Below are 24,457 nucleotides of genomic sequence, written 5' to 3' on the forward strand. Positions count from 1 at the left end.
CCTTAAATACAGAAAATGTTTAGCAGGCTGAATAGTACATTTTAGAAATAAATAAACAAGCTTAAGACATTGTCATACTAAAAGGGGTCGGTAACCTTTATGGCCGAGAGAGCCATGAAAGCCAAATATATTAAAATGTATTTCCGTGAGAGCCATATAATATTTTTTTAACACTGAATACAACTAAATGCGTGCATTTTTAAGTAAGAGCAACATTTTCAGACTATAATAAGTCTCTTATTATTTTTAATAACATTGCTATTCTGAAGCTCACCAATTATAAATAAAATACTTCTTACCATTAATGCGACTTCTTGAACAGGTGCGGTAGAAAACGAATGTATGGATTAAAATGCATGAGAATGTTTTATATTTTGAACGTTATTTTTAACACTGGGATTACCAGCGAAATTATTCATTACTTATCGTGTTAAGCAATGTCTATCAATGTTTATCTGAGAGCCCGATGCAGTCATCAAAAGAGCCACGTCTGGCTCGAGAGCCATAGGTGGTTTCCTGTGCTAAAATATATTTACTGTTAACTTATACAACATGCATTGTACAGAGAAGCATTTATTCAGGAAGGAATATCACAGATTACATGTCACGACGTGGTTTTCGCAGCTTACTGCGGGGTCGTTCTCCCAGGAAGGCAGACGGACTACCCCGGACAAGGCGTGCAGGTAAAAACATGATTTAATTCTCAACTCTCAGAGAGGCACAAACAAAAAGGAACACAAGGCGAAGGCACAACGCGCTGATCGCACTTGGAGCTAAAGCACAAAAACTTAGCGCAGGAAACAGAAGCTAACACTTAGCATGGACTATGGACAAGGCAAAACTCACTAACTGTGGCATGAACAAACAAAACTTACGTGGTGTCAAGACTTGGACTATGGTGTGGTTTGTTCTCCCGAGGTGCAAGTGAATTGGACTGGTCACGGCATGAAGGTAAATACATAATTTAATAATAACACTCAAACGAACAAAAGGCGCGCTCAAGGCGGGTGTACAAACTTGACTAATGAAAACAAAAGACTTGCACGGGGGCAAAAAACTATGAACAATTAAACAAAACACTAACTGTGGCATGAATCGAAACAAAACTTACTTGGCATGGACATGAAGTGCGCAGCGGAGGACAGAGTGTGACAGGGGGGCATAAATGCGAGGATGTCGTCAGGATGAACAACAGAAAATGAAAAGCTTAAATAACACAGACATGATTAACGAAAACAGGTGCGTGACTCAAAACGTGAAACAGGTGCGTGACGTGACAGGTGAAAACTAATGGTTGCTATGGTGACAAACAAGAGTGTACAATGAGTCCAAACGTGGAACAGGTGAAACTAATGGGTAATCATGCAAACAAGACAAGGGAGTGAAAAGCCAGAAACTAAACAAAACATGACTTAATACAAAACATGATTACACAGACATGACACGTGGCAAGGCATGAAGCAAACAATGACTCCAGGACAAAGGCAAGCTTAAATAATAATTTCCTTTTTTTATTTTATTTATTTATTTTTTTTAAATGAATTTATTAATAAATCAACAAAACAATACACAACAACACCACAACAATGCAATCCAATTCCAAAACCAAACCCGTCCCAGCAACATTAAGAACAACAATAAACAGAGCAATTGAGGACACAGAAATCCAAATGTAGTGGGGCGGGGGCGTGGTTGGGGGCGTGGCTAAGAGGGGAGGAGTATATTTACAGCTAGAATTCACTAAGTCAAGTATTTCATATTTATATATATATATATAAGAAATACTTGACTTTCAGTGAATTCTAGCTATATATATATTTATTTTATTATATATATATATATATATATATATATATATATATATATATATATATATATATATATATATATATATATATAAATAAAAGAAATACTTGAATTTCAGTGTTCATTTATTTACACATATACACACACATAACACTCATCTACTCATTGTTGAGTTAAGGGTTGAATTGTCCATCCTTGTTCTATTCTCTGTCACTATTTTTCTAACCATGCTGAACACCCTTTCGCCGGTACCCAGAAAGGTTCCGAGTACCACCAAAAAAACTGAATCTTTGAAGACAGTATAAAAATCTGTGTTAAAGGTGTACAAATACTGTTTGTATAATAAGTATGTTATTGTTTACAAATGAGGGTTAAGCGTTCAGTACTAAAAAAAAAAAAGAATGTGGCTTAAGTACAGTTTTTTAATTGAGCGGCTGCATTTTTTGGTTGGGTTGTTTATTTATTTTGAGTAACTTCTACATTTCTAAAAGGGGAGGAATGTAATAGAGTGATCTATGTTTGTCTGTTGCCATCTCCTGGTGAATGTTGGCTATAGGTACTGGGGTTACTTTTTGGTTGGCCAACGATTTACGTGGTGTTGCGCACCTGACGTCAAGTGTGTGAGTCTGTTCTGAAGTCTACAGTAAAGAGACGTACTTCATCACCTTGCCTGTTTATTGCCTCCAACTCAATATATTACAACAACATTGCTGTTTACGGCAGACGAACTGCTTTACGGTAGAATAAAACATGACTGCTGTTGTTGTGTGTTGTTACCGCGCTGAGAGGACGTTAATGAAACTGGCTAACAATAAACCCACATAAGAAACCAAGAACTCGCCCTCGGTCATTCTACAGTTATGACGTGTTTGGGCAGGCACACTGTTTATATCGTGGGAAAGCGGACGTGAATACAGGCTGTTGACACGTCACTCAGGTCCGCATGGAGCTGGAGGGGGCGTGGCTTCCAGCAACGCCTGAATTTCGGGAGATTTTCGGGAGAAAATTTGTCCCGGGAGGTTTTCGGGAGAGGCGCTGAATTTCGGGAGTCTCCCGGGAAAATCCGGGAGGGTTGGCAAGTATGTGGCAGGCCTAATTTTCACCTTTCTTCCACCACCTCATCCTGGTTTACAAATATTTACACTGTGTGTGAATGCATGCATGTGACATTTGATGACGTTATGACGTCTGTGTTGAGAGAACAGTGAAAAGTCCCTAGCTGGGTTTGTCGCTACCAGAAGGAATGAACCATTTTGTATTTTGACAAGGGGTTCTTGCAGATTAATTCTATCTAAACATTTAAGATGTCGTATTTTTATAACTAAAAGAAAACATTTTCGAATCTTTCCAAAAGCCAAGGCCATGATCGTGTGCCCCCCTCCATTGGTTGTGGCCTTAAACAACTGCACACTGCTGCAAAACAACTAAGAAGCATCAAATCGAGCTAATTAAAGACTTCTGTTATGGCGTCGTCACTTTGTTTTTCCCCATCCCGCCATGCTAGCTGCATAACTAACCTCAACGCCTGACAGAAGCGTTCAAGCTAATATCCCAACAACAACATCGAGCACGCGCTTTGTCCTTCCGGATCTCAGCTGTTCATTAAGTCCGCAGGCTGACTGAGACGACGACCCGTCCTCCTAATAAGCCCAGCACTGACAATCCTCCAACGTCACACTTTTCTTTACCAGCTAAACTTTTATCGCTTAATAGGTCCCCGCGGGCCCGCTAGCATCCCTAAAATCTTTCAGTAAGTAAACAATGCATATGTTGGCTGCATGGCCATTTTTACTCCTACGGGTTCAAAGCCAAGACCGTTCAATCGGACGCTCCACAACAAATAGCGCCAGCTCGGGTGAAGCTAATTAATCTTCCTGCTCGCTAGCCGTGACCTTTCCATTATCATTTAACAAATGTGTTTAGCTCAGATTAGGAGGAGTAACACCGTAAAACCTCTCTTAAATTGCAAAGTCGACGCAAAAAACATTGCGGCGCTCCGGCAACCCAATGGTTTCCCAAGGCGCTCCACAGGGCCGACTTCAAGGTCCACCTCAATTGTGCCCAAATATGTAAGCTGGCTTTTACATAGTTTAGTTATTTGTGTTGGCAGGTCACCAACGACTTGAAAACAGTATGCAAAACACCTGCAAAATGCAACAATCTCTAAAGTGGAACAGAGCCAAAAAGTAGCACAATTTGGAATTCAACCAAAATGGACTTTTAACAAGCAACAGGGATTCATTCCTCAAGACCAAACTCACACGCATTACAAACATAGCAGCTAAAATCATCGGCCTACCCACACCCAACATTTCAGATCTAAACCACAGGTCCATCATTCGACTGGCAAACACAATAGTCCAGGATATGACTCACCCACTACACCAGGGGTCGGAAACCCGCGGCTCCGGAGCCGCATGCGGCTCTTTGATCACTCTGATGCGGCTCAGCAGCTTACTTGCTGAACCCCCCAATTTTCCCGTGAGACTTCCGGATTTCAGTGCCCTCGCAGAAAACTCCCGGAATTAATATTCACTGATTTTCACCCTTACAGCTTTAATACGGGCGTGCCATGATGGTACAACATTTGACGCCCTCTACAATCTGTATTAACAACGTGCCAGCCCAAAACTTGTTATACATTAAACATCTTCTGCTTGCACACGTACGTGACAGCAAGGCATACTTGGTCAACAGCCACACAGGTTACACTTACGGTGACTATATAAAACAACTTTAACACTCTTACTAATAATGCGCCACACTTTGAACCAAAACCAAACAAGAATGACAAACACATTTCGGGAGAACATCTGCACCTTAACACAACATAAACATAACAGTACAAACACCCAGAATCCCATGCAGCCCTGACTCTTCCGGGCTACATTATACACCCCTGCTACCACCAAACCCCGCCCCCACCCCAAGCCTGCTCCCTCACACACCAACCCCCCCCCCCCCCCCCTCTCTGTGCGTCGGTTGAGGTGGGCGGGGTTTGGTAGCCAGGGGTGTATAATGTAGCCCGGAAGAGTTAGGGCTGCATGGGATTCTGGGTATTTGTCCTGTTGTGTTTATGTTGTGTTACGGTGCAGATGTTCTCCCGAAATGTGTTTGTCATTCTTGTTTGGTGTGGGTTCACAGTGTGGCGCATTATTAGTAAGAGTGTTAAAGTTTTTTTTATACCGCGACCGTCAGTGTAACCTGTGTGGCTGTTGAACAAGTATGCCTTGCTGTCACCTACGTTAGCAAGTGGAAGCCCTATTCAACATGTGGCTGATCAGACACGCTGATCGTAGTGGGCGCTATATGCTGTACCATCACGGCACGCATGACGCTGACAACTGCTATTCATTTAAAACCCGCGTGCCGCACCAGCTTAAAAATTCCATAAAAAGGTGTGGGCATCGTGTCTGAGACCCCTGGTTAATACATAGCACAAAGCAAAAAAAAAAACTTTGTATGCAGCGTTATTTCATTTAAAATTTCAAAAATGTTTGCGGCTCCCATTGTTTTCTATAATTTGTGAAACTGGTCAAAATGTCTCTTTGACTGGTAAAGGTTGCCGACCCCTGCACTACACCAATACATCATCCCACTACCATCAGGGCGCAGGTACAGAACTATCAAATTCCGGAGGGCCCGCCTCGGGAAAAGCCTTACCCCTACGGCTATAGCCGTCCTAAACAGCAGGCCCGGCCGACCTGTCTGACAAGCCTGTAAATGTGTTGGTCATGTATGATGTTTTTTTGTTATTTTTCTTTGTGATGTGTAATGTCTATTGTTTAAATGTACGGCGGTGAATATGAATTTACCCAACGGGAACCAATAAATCTAAATCAAATCAAATCAAGTTTTTAATGTTTTAATTTGAGAAACACGGCGGTGAAGGAAATTTAATTGTGGAATGTATTCCAAAAAAATACTTATTTTGTTTTACGATGAAATTGTGTACATTTTAACATGCTTTAAAAAGGAACTGCACTTTTTTTTGTGGAAATGTTGCCTATCGTTCACAATCGTGATAAAAGACAAGAAGACAAAAGGTTGGTTTTTTTTTGCATTCTAACTTGGAAAAATCAGGTCCTTCTAGGTGGCTAGCAATGCAGCTAATGGGAGCAATCTATTCTCTAAATCACTTTAATACATTCAAAAACCGCCAACAATACTTCATACACGTTCCGTAACCTGTATAATAACCAAACTGTAGCTACGTTGTTATTGTAGGAGCGAACACTGAGGACATTTTTATCTAGCGTACTAACACATCGGCGTGCTACGGTATTAGCCGTAAAAGCCAGCTAAGGTGAGAGATAAGCTAGCTTCTATGTCAGCACCCGAATCACGTTTGAGTTTGTAATGCACAACACAATGCGGTAAGACACCAACCTGTACTGACTGAAAAACATCAACAAACATATTACAGTATCTGTAAAGTATTAGCCCACATTTCATGTTTTGTTTGTACACAGCTAGTTCGACAGTGTATGTACTGTAGTTGTAATAACACGCATGCCATGCTGTGTGGATCATAATCAATATAAGGTGTGACTCACTCGGTGGACAGTTGTGCGTTTGGTCCACTTCGCTGGGGACATTTCCAGTTTACTTTGGGTAAGCACGCCATTTATGTCGACTTAGCTTGGCTCCAAGTTCCACATTTGCAGCTTCTATCTACTCTCAGCTTCCGTCTGCTCCAACTTTTCAGCCTTTTTACGTGCTAGTTTCTGTAAGCAGCAGTTCATCCTCCATATATTTGGTTTAAAAAAGATAAGGTTGTGAATCTTCGTTTGTCTAATAATAGTCGTCTTCGTTGTCCATAACGTCTGCCATGACTAGAAGACAAAGGTGTTTATTTCCGGAAGTAGGACACACATTTGTTGCTGGAAGTGTGCTACTGTGGAAACGGAAATAAATGTGCCGACAAAATTAGTTCCGGCAATGATTAAAATGACCAAAATACGGCAAATATTGAACATGTTACATTTTGTTTTGAAAGTGTCTGTTACTACATTATATATATGTATATATATATATATATATATATATATATATATATATATATATATATATATATATATATATATATATATATATATATATATATATATATATATATATATGCAGTGTGTATATAGAACGTGGAGGGTTTTAAAATTGCTTCAGAGGGCTTTACAAGGCAACAGCAGTGACTCTCTTTAGCCACATCTTGCAAGCCTTTTTTTGTCTTTCGAACCTCCTCCCCCACTCAAAATAAAGGTGTGTTATTGTCTCTCATGATTGTGAACAATAGGTAAAATTCCCAAAAAACTGCAGTTCTCCTTCAAAGTAGAAGTGTACCGATACAACCTTTTAATTTCCGATAAGATACATATATTAGAGCTTTGAGTATTGGTCGATAACAATGTTTATCCGATACGATATCAACGGGAATCATACAAACTTTTATTATTTTGTAGTGTGGAATGTTAGAAAAAGGTTTGATCAAGTGAAATGAGTCAAACAGAGAACAGTGGTAGGTATCACAAATATTAAACTATTATTCACCTTTTGGAATGGACTTATTCTGTCCTTACCTGAAAGTGGATTGGTATTTATTTGGCAACACCTAGTGGCCCTAATAATTATAATTATGGGTTGAAAAGGATTTGCAAATCATTGTATTCCGTTTATATTTACATCTAACACAATTTCCCAACTCATATGGAAACCGGGTTTGTATCTATCTATATATACATACATACATACATACATATATATATATATATATATATATATATATATATATATATATATATATATATATATATATATATATATATATATATATATATATATACACACACATATATATATATATATATATATATATATATATATATATATATATATATATATATATATATATATATATATATACATACATACATACATACATACATACATACATACATATATATATATATATATATATATATATATTTATATATATATATATATATATATATATATGTATATATATATATATATATATATATATATACATATATATACACACATATATATATATATATATATTTAATATATATATATATATATATATATATATATATATGTATATATATATATATATATATATATATATATATATTTATATATATTTGATATTGTTTATACTGACAAATGTACTGTTTTAGACAAAACTATTGTTCAATTAGGACACTTATTAGCTTGAGTGTTATTTTGTGCTGAGCTGTTGTGGAGCTGCGAGGTACCTCTATATTTATGATACTGTATTTATTTTCTATTTATGGTATTACAATTATATTTCATGATATTGTATTCATATTGCATTTATGATATTTCATGGTATAATACTTATATTGTATTTATATTTTTTGACATTATGTTATTGTATTAATGATATTTTATGACACTATGTTATTGTATTTATGATATTGTATTCATGATGATTTACAATATTGTATCGATGATATGTTTCATATTATATGATATTCATGTTATTGTTACTATGATATTGTATTGATGACATTGTATATAAATATATTGTATCTACGATATAGTATTCGTGATATTTTATGACATTACATTTTTGTTATTAAATTGCTATTTATGTTATTGACTATATAATACTGTATGTAAGATATTTCAAGATATTGTAATGATATTTTTCATGTCTTATGATATTTATGATATTGTAACTTTCACATTGTATCGGATTTATTGTATTTATGATTTGGTATTCATAATTTTGTATGTATGATATTGCATTTATGATGTGTTTATGATTTTGTATTAATGATTTTTATTTGTGTTGTTGTTATGACGTTTATGGTGTCGTGTTTATGATATTGTATTTATGCCGGGTCGGTCTTCTTGTACTCTCCCTTCTTTGGGTGCATTTTGCTGACACAGCAGCATTCTTCCATCAAACATGAAATAATCAACAGGAGCTGCTTTGCAGATAGCCAACAGGAAGTAAAAGGTTAAAAAAAAAAAAGAGCGTTAAAAATATTTTGCTGAGCTTTCAAGGTGAGATTTCCTTGTAAAAGTCTCTGAGGGATTCTCCTTGACTTGGGGAATCTTTAACGAGCAGGTGTCCTTCTGCGATCCTCTTAAAGTGAGCCACCAGGTGAATGGAGCACGTTTGCATGGCGAGACATTTGGATCTGCACAGTCTGAAGGTGAAAGCGCACGGTCAGCTTTTCCAACGTCCAACTATAATACGCTTTGATCAACCCGTCAATCAATCAGACGCTTAATTTTGCATCCTACCAAGCAGGACTTGTGGGACAAGGGCTCATTGTGGGGAAGAGCCTTTTCTGGTCCCGAGTTGAATTTGGTGTGGAAGAACCTGACGAACAGTTGACCTCTGACCTCATAGATGGACAAAGAAAAAGCTCTAAAGGTGAATGGATTGTTAAGAATGCTTCAATTAATGCCATTAATCAATTAACAACAGAGTACTCTAGGGTTGGTAAAATGGATCAAAACATTGGCCGTGGCTGTAGGCAACCTCCTGATGTAGTTTTTTATTAACCCCACAAGATGAAACCTCTCTAATTAATGGCGGTATTATTAACAGCATAGTCTCCTGCAGTCAGTCCACAAAATGTAATGTTAAAAAGCAGTGGTTGCCTAGTTACGGCTGTAGGAAACTTCCTGATGTAGTTTTCCGAATTAACTCCACAAGATGGATACATAAAATACGCTCCAATTAACGCCTCTAGTAAATTAAACGCAGACTGTTGACAAAAAGTAATATTAAAAAGCATTGGGAGGCCAAACTTTGGCTGTAGGCAACCTCCTACTCTAGTAGTTTTTATATTCAACCCCACAAGACGGATAATTAAAAACACTCTAATGAACGCCTTTAATCAATTAAACGCAGACTCTGATGTAGTGCTTCTACACAATTAAATGTTAAAAAGCATTGGCATGCGTAGCTGTGGCTGTAGGCAACCTCTTAAATGTGTTTTCTCTAATGAACTCCACCAGGCGGCTGCATTTGAAATATGCTGAGTAATAAGTATCGAGCAGCTTGACCTCGCTCTTAAAATCGACCGCTTTCAAACCTCACCAGCATCAAAACAGGAGTTCAGAACATTCACAGCAGTGAGAGTGAGTCTATCCCCCGTCCCAATACTTCTGTCCAAATGGTGGACAACGATGTGTTCTTTTTTTTCTCTTTTTTTTTTATACCAAATATTTCAGAAAGCTAATTCTCCTTTTGTCGCCGGGACGGGAGATGAAATGGAACGGGATGCTGTTGCTAGGAGACGGCCGTCACGGCCTAGTGATGGAGAGCAGGGGACAATGCTGCTCTCTCACCGACCCAACCCCGACTTTGCCATGGTGCGACTGACCGAGTGAGAGTGAGTGCAATGTTACTAATATTAGCAATAATAATATTAAGGACCCTGAAAACTTAGCCCCCCCCCCCGGGCAATAAAACTGTCAAAGGCGGCAATCAAACCAGCATGAATTATTCAGTCGCCAAAACAAGGCGCACATAATCATTTAATGATTACCTCCGCTGTCTTAGGTGAGCAAAACTTCCCATCTGGGGGGAAATTGGGCAGTTTGTCTTTGAACATCAGTGCTGCTCTTCAGCTTTAATAGGAAAAAAAATAACTTTAATGGGAAAAAAAACCCTCCAAGAATCCATCAGCAGCAGCAGAAGAAGGAAGAAGATTAGAAGATGAACAGTGAAAACAACTTTTCTTATGCTAAGAAGCAGCTGCGTTTCCTCTTCTTGCGGAATCTTATTCTGCAGGTGGAGGCTTTGACAAGGGTGTGTGTGTGTGTGTGTGTGTGTGTGTGTGTGTGTGTGTGTGTGTGTGTGTATGCATGCTTGTATTTCTACCCTTCTTGAGACATCAACAAGGAAAAGTACCTTCCATATGAGCAGGGGCGCCGAAAACGGGGGGTAAAGGAGACGGATTCTAGGGGCCCATGATGGAGGGGGGCCCAGAGAGGCCCCTAATGATGATGAAATTATAATACAGAAAAAAATAATGACACTGTGTTGGGGGCCCTGTAAAGATTCTTTTCATGGGGCCCAAAATCCCTAGCAGCGCCCCTGCATATGAGGACCGGTGAGGGATTTTTCAAATCGACTGTGTGTCGGTTTTAAAAGTGCTCCCCTTCTGGCCAACATATGTAATAACAAGTGTGTGTAAGAAATTGAAATGCGCCTCCTTTGGCCAAAATGTATCAAATACTTAAAGTAAATATGTAGAGACATACTGTAATAACTTGAAGTAAATAATGAAGATTAAAAAACAATTACAAACAAAAAATAAAATAAAATACAATAAATGAATATATAAATAAATAATAATAATAATAATAACAATAATTAATTAATTAATTAATTAACTCATAGCAGTCTTTTTCTCAGAATGTGTCGACTTGTTTCTTATAAAATTGGGAACTATTTCTCATATTATTTTCTGCAATATTGCAATATTTTCTCGAAAAATTATTACTTTTTCATGTCAAATTATCACTTGTTCATGCAAAATGGTGACATTTGTCATATAAAATTCTGACTTGTATCACAATATTGCCAATTTTATTTTATTTTATTTTTTTGTCAAATTGTGCCATTTTTTGAGTAAAACGATGACTTTTGTCACAATTTTGCCGAGTGAAATTCCGATTATTATTATAATATTGGCAATATTTTTAAAATGTTCTTTTAAAATTGTGACTTTTGTCGAGTAGAATTACGACTCTTTTCATAAAATCGCCAACATTCTAAGTTTTTCTTTTAAAATTGCGACTATTATTGAGTACAATTCCAATTTTTAACATAATATTGCTCAAATGTTCAGTTTTTCCTTGTATCATTTTGACTTGCGTTGAGTAAAATGACGACTTTTATTACAATGCCGCCAAAATTCAAAAGTTTTTCTTTATCCTGTGAAATTCCAACTCGCTTTTCACAACAAGATTTTTTTTATATTTACATAGTTTTTATATAGTATTAATGTTGTAAATACAAATCTTTACATATCTAGAAAGGGTGGTCCTAAAGAGGTATTTTTCAGAGGTCTCAAGCAGGTAACAAATACAAGAATGTGTGTGTGTGTGTGTGTGTCACCCACACAACCAGCTACCCCAGCATGAAAACAAGAATAAAAGTTTGACAAGAAGCAGAAGAAGAAGAGTACGTCCTGTCACCAGCTGCTAATTAAGCCCAAATGTCAGCTGAGTCACTGCTGTTGTTACTGCACTCTCTCAGCTGTCGACCAAAACATGTTTTTGTGTCTCTTTCACGTACACGCACACACACACACACCCACACACACACACACACACCCCTGTCCTCCACCTGCATGCGGAAGCAACACACACTTAAACAGGCTTATTAAGCAGACAATGCAAAACAACCAAAGCAAGACTAAAACATATTTATGACTTTTTTATATTGTTCTTCCAATCAGATCTATATTTCACATGGTTTTAATTAAATCAATCAATCAATCAATCAATGTTTATTTATATAGCCCTAAATCACAAGTGTCTCAAAGGGCTGCACAAGCCACAACGACATCCTCGGTATAGCCCACATAAGGGCAAGGAAAAACTCACCCCAGTGGGACGTCGATGTGAATGACTATGAGAAACCTTGGAGAGGACCGCATATGTGGGTAACCCCCCCCCCCCCCCCTCTAGGTAGACCGAATGCAATGGATGTCGAGTGGGTCTAACATAATATTGTGAGAGTCCAGTCCATAGTGGATCCAGCATAACAGTAAGAGTCCAGTCCACAGTGGGGTCAGCAGGAAACCATCCCGAGCGGAGACGGGTCAGCAGCGCAGAGATGTTCCCAACCAATATACAGGCGAGCGGTCCACCCCGGGTCCCGACCCCGGACAGCCAGCACCCCATCCATGGCCACCGGATCTGTGTGTCTTCCCCTCCACAAGGGATAGGGGGGAGCAGAGGAGAAAAGAAAAGAAACGGCAGATCAACTGGTCTAAAAAAAAGGGGGGCTATTCAAAGGCTAGAGTATACAAATGAGTTTTGAGATGGGACTTAAATGTTTCTACTGAGGTAGCATCTCTAATTGTTACCGGGAGGGCATTCCATAGTGCTGGAGCCCGAATAGAAAACGCTCTACAGCCCGCAGACTTTTTTTGGGCTCTGGGAATCACTAATAAGCCGGAGTTCTTTGAACGCAGATTTCTTGCCGGGACATATGGTACAATACAATCGGTAAGATAGGCTGGAGCTAGACCGTGTAGTATTTTATACGTAAGTAGTAAAACCTTAAAGTCGCATCTTAAGTGCACAGGAAGCCAGTGCAGGTGAGCCAGTATAGGCGTAATATGATCAAACTTTCTTGTTCTTGTCAAAAGTCTAGCAGCCGCATTTTGTACCAACTGTAATCTTTTAATGCTAGACATAGGGAGACCCGAAAATAATACGTTACAGTAATCGAGACAAGACGTAACGAACGCATGAATAATGATCTCAGCGTCGCTAGTGGACAAAATGGAACGAATTTTAGCGATATTACGGAGATGAAAGAAGGCCGTTTTAGTAACACTCTTAATGTGTGACTCAAAGGAGAGAGTTGGGTCGAAGATAATACCCAGATTCTTTACTGAGTCGCTTTGTGTAATTGTTTGGTTGTCAAATGTTAAGGTGGTATTATCAAATAAATGTCGGTGTTTGTATTGTATTAGGTAAATCGTATTATTGTTACTCTTTAATTTCATTCATTACTGTTTTATTTTTGTCATTATTTATTATTATATATTATCATATTTTACGCTAAGCCAGCTTACTAGTGACCTGCATGAGGATAAGATACTGAGAAAATGAATTCATTAATTTTGTTGTGTTGTACAGCAAAGGTAATTAACCTAATGATATGATATGCAGCGGCGTGTCCAGACTTTTGTTTCAAGGGCACCAAGTTCTGCACCCATAAAACAGTCAGTCTACCCCAGGAGCAGCTGTGGCTACTTTACTATAGTAGTTCACCACGGTTACCACCACCAAGTATGCATACTCCTTGCAATAGCTGGTTGAGAAATGTTGTTCTTAAACTGTTGGACAATTTGCTCACGCATTTATCCTCGAAAAAATTGTCGCACAGCAGCTAAATGAACACTTAATGTCTAACAATCTCTGTGAACCTTTTCAATCCGGTTTCAGGGCAAATCACTCTACGGAGACAGCCCTCGCAAAAATGACTAATGATCTACTGCTAACGATGGATTCTGATGCGTCATCTATGTTGCTGCTTCTTGATCTTAGCGCTGCTTTCGATACCGTCGATCATAACATTTTATTAGAGCGTATCAAAACACGTATTGGTATGTCAGACTTAGCCTTGTCGTGGTTTAACTCTTATCTTACTGACAGGATGCAGTGCGTCTCCCATAACAATGTGACCTCGGACTATGTTAAGGTAACGTGCAGAGTCCCCCAAGGTTCGGTTCTTGGCCCTGCACTCTTTAGTATTTACATGCTGCCGCTAGGCGACATCATACGCAAATACGGTGTTAGCTTTCATTGTTATGCTGATGACACCCAACTCTACATGCCCCTAAAGCTGACCAACACGCCGGATTGTAGTCAGCTGGAGGCGTGTCTTAATGAAATTAAACAATGGATGTCCGCTAACTTCTTGCAACTCAACGCCAAGAAAACGGAAATGCTGATTATCGGTCCTGCTAAACACCGATATTTATTTGATGATACCACCTTAACATTTGACAACCAAACAATTACACAAAGCGACTCAGTAAAGAATCTGGGTATTATCTTCGACCCAACTCTCTCCTTTGAGTCACACATTAAGAGTGTTACTAAAACGGCCTTCTTTCATCTCCGTAATATCGCTAACATTCGTTCCATTTTGTCCACTAGCGACGCTGAGATCATTATTCATGCGTCCGTTACGTCTCGTCTCGATTACTGTAACGTATTATTTTCGGGTCTCCCTATGTCTAGCATTAAAAGATTACAGTTGGTACAAAATGCGGCTGCTAGACTTTTGACAAGAACAAGAAAGTTTGATCATATTACGCCTATACTGGCTCACCTGCACTGGCTTCCTGTGCACTTAAGATGCGACTTTAAGGTTTTACTACTTACGTATAAAATACTACACGGTCTAGCTCCAGCCTATCTTACCGATTGTATTGTACCATATGTCCCGGCAAGAAATCTGCGTTCAAAGAACTCCGGCTTATTAGTGATTCCCAGAGCCCAAAAAAAGTCTGCGGGCTGTAGAGCGTTTTCTATTCGGGCTCCAGCACTATGGAATGCCCTCCCGGTAACAGTTAGAGATGCTACCTCAGTAGAAACATTTAAGTCCCATCTCAAAACTCATTTGTATACTCTAGCCTTTGAATAGCCCCCCTTTTTTAGACCAGTTGATCTGCCGTTTCTTTTCTTTTCTCCTCTGCCGTTTCTTTTCTTTTCTCCTCTGCTCCCCCCTATCCCTTGTGGAGGGGAAGACACACAGATCCGGTGGCCATGGATGGGGTGCTGGCTGTCCGGGGTCGGGACCCGGGGTGGACCGCTCGCCTGTGTATCGGTTGGGAACATCTCTGCGCTGCTGACCCGTCTCCGCTCGGGATGGTTTCCTGCTGACCCCACTATGGACTGGACTCTTACTGTTATGCTGGATCCACTATGGACTGGACTCTCACAATATTATGTTAGACCCACTCGACATCCATTGCATTCGGTCTCCCTAGAGGGGTGGGGGGTTACCCACATATGCGGTCCTCTCCAAGGTTTCTCATAGTCATTCACATCGACGTCCCACTGGGGTGAGTTTTTCCTTGCCCTTATGTGGGCTATACCGAGGATGTCGTTGTGGCTTGTGCAGCCCTTTGAGACACTTGTGATTTAGGGCTATATAAATAAACATTGATTGATTGATTTGTTGACAAAGTGGTGACCCTCGCCCCATCTTTGTTTGTGAATGACTGAGCATTTCATGGAAGCTGCTTTTATACCCAATCATGGCACCCACCTGTTCCCAATTAGCCTGTTCACCTGTGGGATGTTCCCAATAAGTGTTCGGTGAGCATTCCTCAACTTTCTGAGTCTTTTTTGCCACTTGTGCCAGCTTTTTGAAACATGTTGCAAATGAGCCAATATTTGCAAAAGTTTTCAGTTTGGACGTTAAATATCTTATCTTTGCAGTCTATTCAATTGAATATAGGTTGAAAAGGATTTGCAAATCATTGTACTTTGTTTTTATTTACGAATTACACAACGTGCCAACTTCACTGGTTTTGGGGTTTGTAAAATTGTAACATTCATAAATATTTCTTTAAAATTTAAACCGATTAGGTCCCCATTCAAATCCACTCTTTACATTGCTAGCAACATCCATCCATCCATCCATCTTCTTCCGCTTATCCGAGGTCGGGTCGCGGGGGCAGCAGCCTAAGCAGGGAAGCCCAGACTTCCCTCTCCCCAGCCACTTCGTCCAGCTCTTCCTGTGGGACCCCGAGGCGTTCCCAGGCCAGCCGGGAGACATAGTCTTCCCAACGTGTCCTGGGTCTTCCCCGCGGCCTCCTACCGGTCGGACGTGCCCTAAACACCTCCCTAGGGAGGCGCTCGGGTGGCATCCTGACCAGATGCCCGAACCACCTCATCTGGCTCCTCTCGATGTGGAGGAGCAGCGGCTTTACTTTGAGCTCCTCCCAGATGGCAGAGCTTCTCACCCTATCTCTAAGGGAGAGCCCCGCCACCCGGCGGAGGAAACTCATTTCAGCAGCTTGTACCCGTGATCTTGTCCTTTCGGTCATAACCCAAAGCTCATGACCATAGGTGAGGATGGGAACGTAGATCGACCGGTAAATTGAGAGCTTTGCCTTCCGGCTCAGCTCCTTCTTCACCACAACGGATCGATACAGCATCCGCATTACTGAAGACGCCGCACCGATCCGCCTGTCGATCTCACGATCCACTCTTCCCTCACTCGTGAACAAGACTCCGAGGTACTTGAACTCCTCCACTTGGGGCAAGATCTCCTCCCCAACCCGGAGATGGCACTCCACCCTTTTCCGGGCGAGAACCATGGACTCGGACTTGGAGGTGCTGATTCTCATCCCAGTCGCTTCACACTCAGCTGCGAACCGATCCAGTGAGAGCTGAAGATCCTGGCCAGATGAAGCCATCAGGACCACATCATCTGCAAACAGCAGAGACCTAATCCTGCAGCCACCAAACCAGATCCCCTCAACGCCTTGACTGCGCCTAGAAATTCTGTCCATAAAAGTTATGAACAGAATCGGTGACAAAGGGCAGCCTTGGCGGAGTCCAACCCTCACTGGAAACGTGTCCGACTTACTACCGGCAATGCGGACCAAGCTCTGGCACTGATCATACAGGGAGCGGACTGCCACAATCAGACAGTCCGATACCCCGTACTCTCTGAGCACTCCCCACAGGACTTCCCGAGGGACACGGTCGAATGCCTTCTCCAAGTCCACAAAACACATGTAGACTGGTTGGGCAAACTCCCATGCACCCTCAAGGACCCTGCCGAGAGTATAGAGCTGGTCCACAGTTCCACGACCAGGACGAAAACCACACTGTTCCTCCTGAATCCGAGGTTCGACTATCCGGCGTAGCCTCCTCTCCAGTACACCTGAATAGACCTTACCGGGAAGGCTGAGGAGTGTGATCCCACGATAGTTAGAACACACCCTCCGGTTCCCCTTCTTAAAGAGAGGAACCACCACCCCGGTCTGCCAATCCAGTGGTACCGCCACTATTTTATCTATTAATTTATTCTGTTGCTAGCAACAGAATAAATTAAAATATTACACATTGTGGTTTTAAGAGTATTTGCGGAACAAATGAGTGACCTGGACTGAGCAGAACTAGAATCACAGTGGAATGATAAAAGATGGTGGGACTGAAATAACGTACAAAACAGATGAACGCGCCTTGTTCTTGTGTTGGCAGGGAAACACTTTAAACACACTTGTGTAAAAAAAATAAAACAAATATTGTAACTTAACTTAGACTTAGACTTAGACTTCCTTTTTATTGTCATTCAAATTTGAACTTTACAGCACGGATAAGAACGACATTTCGTTACATAAGCTCATGGTAGTGCAGGATAAAAAAACAATAAGCTGCATATATATAAATAAATAAATATACATAAATAATATGTAAATATATATATAAAATAAATACATATATATAAATAAATAAATAGATTACTGTACAGATAAATATATTGCACTTTTTCACAAGCGTCCACGTTTATGGATGTATGTTATATTGTCTTTTTTATTCCAGCGAGTTAATCCATTTTGGGGGGAGTTGAGGGGATAATTTAATTATGATGCGTTCAAGAGTCTTACGGCTTGAGGGAAGAAGCTGTTACAGAACTTTGAGGTTCTGCTTCGGAGGCTGAGGAACCTCTTTCTAGAGTCCAGCAGTGAAAACAGTCCTTAGTGGGGGTGTGAGGAGTCTTTGCAGATTTTCTGAGCCCTGGTCAGGCAGCGGCTTTTTGCCATCTCCTGGATAGGAGGAAGAGGAGTCCTGATGATCTTTTCCGCCGTCCTCACCACTCTCTGGAGAGACTTCCAGTCTGAGGCATTGCAGGCTCCAGTAAAATGACTTGTTTAGTGAAGGACCACGGACGGACGTCTGGAACCCGGCTGCTCATCATCGGTCATCATCAATCAAAAAAGATTGCCTGCCACCCGAATATGTGCATGCTGATTAAGATTGCCCACCACTACAATATGAAGTATAAACAATACAACTCTGAATATTAAGAGTATGTGAACCATTCCTTCGCTATTTACTTCCCTTACGACCACCCTAAAGTTTTGTAATCCATCAGAAATATCAAGCCATACATTTTCTATCGATCTCCCTCAAGCAACGAAAATACATCAAACACGTCCAAGTGTGGAGATTGTTTTGCATATTACCCATCAGGCCGAGTAAATTGGTTAAATTGGTGTATTTTTGAACTGTGTATGTTACTATCAGACATTTTTTATAAACAGTTTGTCTCACATGTTTTAACGTTCTGTGTTGGTTTCTGCTTATTTGGATCATGAGTTGGAGAGGTTGTCCCAATGTATACCAACATGATGAGTCTATGCATGTCTCTCATACTGTATGTGGTCAAAAATAATCGCACCCAATAGGTGACGTATCAAATATCAATGTTTATCAATTTATGTATTAAAAGTACACTTAGGACAATCCGTGCAGTTTGGGGACCCCCAGATTAAGCAATTATTTGGCGGTACGTGAACCACAGTTCGAAAACATGGCTTCAAATTGTTCTGCCTCGGAATGGAATGACACGTGGGGCGGCTTGTCAGATTCTAGGGGTGGCCCGCGCCACCCCACACCACCCTCTAGACCAGTGGTTCTTAACCTTGTTGGAGGTACCAAACCCCACCAGTTTCATATGTGCATTCACCGAACCCGAACCGTAATCATAAAATGATGTTATTATATTAAAGAAATACTAATAAAGATATATTTTACAAACGGAAAGTTACAGGAATGTACACATGATCCCATGTTTACATCTCATTGTGCAACATGTGAATGTTTTGGTGGGAACTAAATGCGATATCTGAAAGGGGTACACATTATTTCCAAAGTAGGACCCCCACCCAGACATATAATACAAGTACACAGCTCATGAAAAACAACATGTTCTAGTCATTGTAAGTGGGCCAAAACACTGCTGCAGGTGTGACCACAGTGCATGTGCTCCATCGAATGCTCAAGGAGTTTTTGCGTTTGCTCACACATATGGAAAATTAGAGGGAACATTGTTTGGGGGTATCCATAATCAGAGGTGGGTAGAGTAGCCAGCAATTGTACTCAAGTAAGAGTACTGTTACTTTAGAGATTTATTACTCAAGTAAAAGTAAGGAGTAGTCACCCAAATATTTACTTGAGTAAAAGTAAAAAGTATGTTGTGAAAAAACTACTCAAGTACTGAGTAACTGATGAGTAACATACACACACATATCATATATATATATATATATATATATATATATATATATATATATATATATACATATATATATATATATATACACACACACATTTATATATATATATATATATATATATATATATACACACACACACATTTATATATATATATATATATATATATATATATATATATATATATATATATATATATATATATATATATATATATATATATATATATATATATACAGTATATAATTTATATTTATTTATTTTGCCGTTTTTGTTTACATGTTAAAGGTGTTTTAATGAATATACATGCATGTTTAACACATATAGATTCCTTTCTTTCATGAAGACAAGAATATAAGTTGGTGTATTACCTGATTCTGATGACTTGCATTGATTGGAATCAGACAGCAGTGCTGATAGCGTCCACGTTTTCAAATGGAGGAGAAAAAAGTTCCTCCTTTCTGTCTAATACCACATGAAAGTGGTTGATTTTTGGCATCTTATTTGTCCAGCTTCCATATTCGTTTTTATACACTTTACAAGAAATACTTTGGCGGCAAACTCCGTAGCTTGCTAGCTTGTTTGCGCTGGCTTTCGGAGACTCTTATTTTGAAAGCGCAGGCGCGATGGAGCGGCACTTTTATTGTGAAGACAGGAACTGTGCAGTCAGTCTTTAGGCTTTTGACGGGATGTACGGTTGAAATAAAAGGGTCTTTTTTCCTTCACACTTTTGATTGATTGATTGAAACTTTTATTAGTAGATTGCACAGTACAGTATATATTCCGTACAATTGACCACTAAATGGTAACACCCCAATAAGTTTTTCAACTTGTTTAAGTCAGGTCATGTGACCGCCTGGCTCTGTTTGATTGGTCCAACGTCACCAGTGACTGCATCTGATTGGTGGAACGGAGTGAAAGTCACCAGTGACTGTATTTGTTGAAACGCAGGCACTATGAAGGTCTGTCTGACAGACCAAAACAAACAAAGCGTGCATTAACAGATCGATAAAAAATAGTAGCGAGTAGCGAGCTGAATGTAGATAAAAGTAGCGGAGTAAAAGTAGCGTTTCTTCTCTATAAATATACTCAAGTAAAAGTAAAAGTATGTTGCATTAAAACTACTCTTAGAAGTACAATTTATCCCAAAAGTTACTCAAGTAGATGTAACGGAGTAAATGTAGCGCGTTACTACCCACCTCTGTCCATAATACGCCGACAGGGAGAAGTTTTTATTTATACGATGAGTCGGGTGTGTCTTGACGTCCGCGGCGGAGGCTCTGCCAAACCCCTGAGGCCGACTCACCGAACCCCTAGGGTTCGATCGAATTCAGGTTAAGAACCACTGCTCTAGACATGCCACTGGTAAAATTTGAGGGCCTATCTAATTATTTTATGTTATATGTTGTATTATTGATAATATTAGATTTTTTACTAAGGGTGTCCCAATACAACATTTTCACTTAATGATACTGATATGCAGCAGGAAACAGCCTGCAGGTAAAAAAGGTATTTCATCTAAGAACAGACGAGTGCAACAGGAAAATCACTGAATTATAGGGAAGGTTCTGCAATCCAAAATAAACTAAACAGGCTATAAAGTAACCAAACAGACAGGTTTACCAACATGAAGCATTCCCAAAAAACAATGCAACAGCTGAACTTAAAATAGTCTCAATAGTAAACAGCTGCCAAACAACGTCAAGGGGGTGCATAACCAAAGAGGCAGGAAGTGCAACCAAAATAAAAGCACAAGACAGGAACTAGGACACTTAAAGACATAAAAACACCAGCAAATTCAAAATAAGACATGATCTGTTCATACCAACATAACAGATTCCAGACGTTCGAGGAAAAACGGGAGAGAGGACTGGGCGCTCCAAAAACACCAGCACATTCAAAATAAGACATGATCTGGTGTGAACAGATCATGTCCCCGACATAACGGATTCCAGAAGTTCCAGAATAAACGGGAGAGAGGACTGGGCGCTCCAAAAACACGAGCCCATTCAAAATAAGACATGATCTGGTGTGAACAGATCATGACAGACTAAGTATTATACTGTACCAAAACCAATATTGACCTGATATGATATCAGCAGGAATCATACATACATGTATTATTTTGTAGTGTGGTATGTTAGAAAATGCTTGACCAAGTGACATTATGCAATGGTGGATATAAAAAGCACTAACCTGTTTATTATTTGTCTGGAATGGACTTATGCTGTCTTTTGGTTGAAATACAGTGGTAAGTATTTTTTAAATTAAGCTTATGACCCAGTAAATTGAATAATGCGGGCACGTTTGTTACTGGATACTTTTTCATACGTTTCTGCCTTGGAGACTTTCTATATGTAAGTAATATGTAACTATAATTATTTGATACATGTTTATATTGACAAATGTGCTGTTTTAGACAGTAATAAGGACACTTATTACGTAGCTTGTGTGCTAGTGTGTGCTTAGCTGTTGTGTAGCTGCTAGCTCCTAGTAGCCTATAGCCAAACATATTTCCCTTTTTGTAAATGACTTTATTAAAACAGAAGAAAATACTACCCACCTTGTGTGCTTATTGGAGGACATTTAGGTGTTAACTGTCTGTCCAGCTGTGCAAAAGTAAAGGACTGCTTGTATTGGAGGGCTTCTATCGGAAAAGTTGATATAATCCATTACTTGTTTTTTTTTTTCTGATATCGGACCAATATACACACTGCAAAAACTGAAATCTAAGTAAGATTAAATATCTCAAATAATGGTGATATTTGCTTATTTTCTGTCTGATAAGATAATATTTCTCACTAAGCAGATTTTATGTTAGAGTGTTTTACTTGTTTTAAGGGTTTTGGTCCTAAATGATCTCAGTAAGATATTACAGCTTGTTGCGGAGATTTGATGACCTATATTGAGTAAAACATGCTTGAAACTAGAATATCAACTGTTGCAAAGCTGTGTCATCAACACTTACAAGTGTAAAACTACTTTTTTTAAAGTAATCATTTCTTATTTCAAGCATAAAAAAAAAATCATGAATTTGACATGATTGTGTCTCATATTAAAACAGATGACAGCCAAATGGACTTTTCTGTTTTATTTTCAATAAAACAATAGAAAATGCGTACTCATATAGTAGTACAGTTGTTATTAGTGAGAATATACTTATTTTAAGGTATTTTTGGGTTCATTGAGGTTAGCTAATTTTACTTGTTTTGGAAAGTCTTAACAAGCCAAATTTTCTTCTGGGGCGGTATAGCTCGGTTAGTAGAGTGGCCGTGCCAGCAACTTGAGGGTTGCAGGTTCGATCCCCGCTTCCGCCATCCTAGTCATTGCTGTTGTGTCCTTGGGCAAGACCCTTTACCCACTTGCTCCCGGTGCCACCCACACTGGTTTAAATGCAACTTAGATATTGGGTTACACTATGTAAAAGCGCTTTGAGTCACTAGAGAAAAGCGCTATATAAATATAATTCACTTTTTGTTCAATTGGCAGATAATTTTGCTTATTTCAAATAAAATATCCCTAATTTTTGTATTGGTTTTTTTTCTTGTTTTTGAACACTGACTTTTTGCAGTGCAAGACTAATATCAGATCCAGTAACCCTTATTTTTTTTATGATTTTGTTGTCCCACCCTCATCCCCCTGCCATTGTGTCCATTATATGTATTTAATGTAAATATGAAGTACTGATTATAATGATGTGCCTTTTGAGTTTCTAAAACTACTGTTTAAATTACATGATTCTATTGTTACTGTATTCATTGTATTATGTTTTGTAATGTTGTTCCTCCCAGGGAATTCAAGTCGCTGGTCGCTCCCAAGCTCTTTACGACACTTAAAGCTGAGTAAAAGAACCACCAGAGACAGAATAGGTATTTGGTAATATATTTGCAAAGCTTTGTAAATATGATGAGACCAGTCCAGCATAGAACATTCAATCGCGCAGCTAATATGGTCTCCCCCCGAAATGGAAAACCATCTATCCTATAAAGTCTCTCTCCCTCCCTCCCTCCCTCCCTCGCTGTCTTGTCTTTTCAGCCCAAACACATGCCCATTGTCCTCCGCACCTGGACATAAGAATAGATACGAAGAAGGAGTATCTCTCTTTCTTACATTCCACACTCAAGGTTAGCACACAGTATTTGCAGACAACCAAAAGACCACAATTGGAAGAAAGACACTAGCTGTTTTGTAATATGATTATGAAATTAAAGAAGTAACACTTACATACGGATATGTGTAAATATCTGCCTCCGACGCAACAGTTCCTATTCCTATTTTAATCTTATATGGCTTAATTCCACTGTATGCATGCAATTCAATATTTGAGTAAGCAATCGTTTAATCTTATTTGTAATTGTCATCATCATTCTTTTTTTTTTCTTGTATTATTTGTAGTAATTTTATTTTCACGTTTTGTTAACGACTGTGCTTATTTTCTTGATGGTATCAAATCAAATCAAATCAACTTTATTTATAGAGCACATTTAAAATTTACCACAGGGGTAGCCAAAGTGCTGTACAATGAGCAGGTTAAAAGATAAAACGAGTACCGAGCAAACACAACACAACACAAACAGAACACGATAAAAAATAAATAATTAAAATAGAATTAATAAAAACATAAAAACATAAAAAC

Source organism: Nerophis lumbriciformis, linkage group LG05 (genome assembly GCF_033978685.3).
Source record: "Nerophis lumbriciformis linkage group LG05, RoL_Nlum_v2.1, whole genome shotgun sequence".
NCBI lineage: Eukaryota > Metazoa > Chordata > Actinopteri > Syngnathiformes > Syngnathidae > Nerophis > Nerophis lumbriciformis.